Raw genomic sequence first — 3,291 nt, forward strand, 5'->3', positions numbered from 1 at the left:
AGTATTCCAGTTGATTGAAGCTAGCAGATGCTTTTTTTGCCTTCACTTGGGAAGAAAAATAATTCACTGGGACAATAACGACTCAAGATTTTACTTGGAGTTCTTATTTCTTATAAATCTTGAAGGCTGAGCTTGGTGTTAAAAACTGCCCTATAAGTTCTACTGTGTTGTAATATGTGGATGATTTGCTTCTTTGCTCACCTCAACTCTCCTAACCTGAAGACAGCATCCACTTGCTAAAGCTTTTGGTCTTCAGTGGAAAGATCATCCCTAAAACTGCTGTTTTCCCAACCCCAAGTTCAATGTTTAGGGAATCTGATATCAAAATAAGGGCTTCACTTAGGTTCAGATATACTTCATGGTGTCTTAAGTTTCTCCAAACCGCAAACTAAACACCAACTCTTAGTTTTTCTCAGGTGAGTTGGTTATTGCAAAAAACAGATTTTAAATTTCTCTTGTAGCTAAATTTCTGCATTTTTCACTGAATAATAACAATACCAACCCAATGTTTATGAGGAGAACTGGATGACACAGCCTATAACAACTTAAAGGAGAATTTAGTGAACCCACCTGCCCTTGAGTATCCAAATTATCAGATTTCCTTTTGCCTTTCTGTATTTAAAAAGTGTTTGTCCTTAGGATATTCACTCAACAAAAACAGAGATCACCAATTACCTATATAGGGTGTTATAGCCAAAAAGGTACTAGAGCAACTGGACTCTGTGGCATGGCCATACCTGCCTTGTTAGAACCATTACTGCCACTGCCTTTTTGTTTAAAGCTATTGAGCAAATGATTGTGGGATTCCCATTTACCAAATTTGGACCAAATAACAGCTCAGTCCTGCTACAGACTTTAAAAATTCCCACTCCTCCTGTGCTTGTGCTCATCGTTGTACCATCAGGTGGGCTGTGTGGCCAGTGTCCTAGCAAAGGGGACGATGCGGGGCCTGAGACACTCGCTCAACATACAGAATGACTCCGGTGAGTTCGTGGACCCTTATGTGCCGCAGAAATGCTCCGCCAGCAACCGCTTCATTGGCGCCAAGGACCACGCATCCATCCAGATGAACGTGGCCGAGGTTGACAAGGTGACAGGCAGGTTCAACCGCCAGTTTAAAACCTATGCTATCTGCGGGGCCGTTCGCAGGATGGGCGAGTCAGATGACTCCATTCTCTGGCTGGCCAAGGCCAACGGCATCATCTCAGAGAACTTCTGACAAGAGGATCCCAGACATGGAATATTTGTTATAAATAAATAGTGAAAACCTAAAAAAAAAAAAATTCCCACTCTTCCCCACTGTACGTGCATTGAACTATTTGTCTATTGACAAAATAAAGGCATTCATGAGTCAATATTGGTGGGAAAATGTTAACAAGGTTTCAAAAAGTGCCTACCTTACTTGTCCCACTTGTTAAACATACAAACCAAGGAAGTCTGTTACTACATTTACTGGACATTTTAATGGCCTAATGGACCATTTAAGTTCTGGCAAATAGATTTCATACAGTATCCTTTGTCTATATAAATATGTTTTGGGATATAAAAATCAAAGAATATTTATGTTTTTGTCATGGTCTGTATGTTTCACATACAGAAATTTTCTTTTGCACAGGCTACTGCCTCTTCTGTGGCTAAAGAGAAATATCAACAACTTCAGATATGCAGGTGGTGTCACTCTAGTGGCAGAAAATGGAGAGGAAAGGAAGAGCCTACTGATGAGGTGAAAGAGGGAAGTGAAAAAGCTGACTTGAAACTCAGCATTAAAAAAAGTAAGATCCTCGCATCTGGTCTCATCAATTCATGGCAAATAGAAGGGGAAAAAATGGAAGCACTGACAGATTTTATTTTCTTGGTCTCTAAAATCACTGCAGACAGTGACTGTAGCCATAAAATTAAAAGACACTTGCTCCTTGAAAGAAAATCTATAACAAACTTAGACAGCATATTAAAAAGCAGAGACATCACTTTGCTGACAAAAGTCCATGAAGTCAAAGCTACTGTTTTTCCAGTAGTTATGTATGGATGGACTATAAAGAAGAGTTGGACCATTAAGAAGTTTGAATACCAAACAATCGATGCTTTCAAATTATGATGCAGGAGAAGACTCCTTTTGTTTTTTTAGGTAGATAGGAGATTCATATTTTATTTCTCCACTGACATATTTACAGTAAATATAAATTAAAGGCCTGCTTGCACACCAAACCCAGGTCCTTTTGGTGGTTCAGTCAAAGAGGTAAGACCTTCAGCTGGCTCACAGGAGAAGTGTCCACTCCTTGACCTAGGTTTGGAAATCAACCCTGAACATTCATCAGAAACACTGTTGCTGAAGCTGAAGCTCCAACACTTTGGCTACCTGATGCAAAGAGATGTCTTGTTGGAAGACTCTGATTCTGGGAAAGATTGACAACAAAAGGAGAAAGGGGCAAAAGAGGATGGGATGGTTAGATAGCATCACTGACTCAATGGTCATGAATCTGAGCAAGCTTTGGCAGTTAGTGGAGGACAGAGAAACTGTCATGCTGCAGTCTGTGGGGTTGCAGAGTCAGACATGACTTAACAACTGAACAACAACAACCTCCTTACACCTTGCACCATGAAGATTTCATATATTTCCAAAAAACATATACAAAAGGATTCCCTTCAACCTTACTGAAAAGGCCCCTGTCTGGTACTGCTAACCAACATTTGTACCACCACTTTCCAGGGAATAGACACTTTCTGGATTCATAGTGAAAGCTCAGTCATGTCCAATTCTTTGCAACTCCATGGATTGTAGCCCATGGAATTTTCCAGGCAAGAGTACTGGAATGGGTTGCCATTTCCTTCTCCAGGAGATCTTCCTGACCCAGGGATCAAACCCAGGTCTCCCGCATTGCAGGCAGAGTCTTTACCTCTGAGCCACCAGGGAATCCCTGGATTCACAGGACACTCCTAAATACCCATACCCAACTCTGACTGTACCTGAACATCAGCTGGTGATCTAAAGGAAAGACTTCCCAGAATTGAAGTGGCTGACATGATAAGACAGCTTTCCTAAGACATCTGAACCAGGTGCACTGGAAGTTTGCCTATAAAACCTTTGATGACGACAAAGCTTTAAGTGATCTCCAATGTCTATAATTTAAAACGTATGGACTTTAGATAGAAAAGTGACTGTGAGTTCTTCTTCCTACTCCTCTTTGTTACTCAAATATGATTTCAATAGTTTTCTGATCAGTGTGCTTTCCCTCTGACATGGGATGCTACATCCAGAAACATTCTTCCTGGCTTTGAGGGTAAAATAAGTTG

General features: G+C 40.7%; 1 pseudogene; it reads left to right on the plus strand.

Annotated features, from left to right (window-relative positions):
* Window positions 1-855: 855 nt before the first annotated feature.
* Window positions 856-1,219, plus strand: LOC524703 (40S ribosomal protein S21 pseudogene; annotated as a pseudogene).
* The last annotated feature ends 2,072 nt before the right edge of the window (window positions 1,220-3,291 follow it).

This window comes from Bos taurus, chromosome 11 (genome assembly GCF_002263795.3).
Source record: "Bos taurus isolate L1 Dominette 01449 registration number 42190680 breed Hereford chromosome 11, ARS-UCD2.0, whole genome shotgun sequence".
Lineage (NCBI taxonomy): Eukaryota > Metazoa > Chordata > Mammalia > Artiodactyla > Bovidae > Bos > Bos taurus.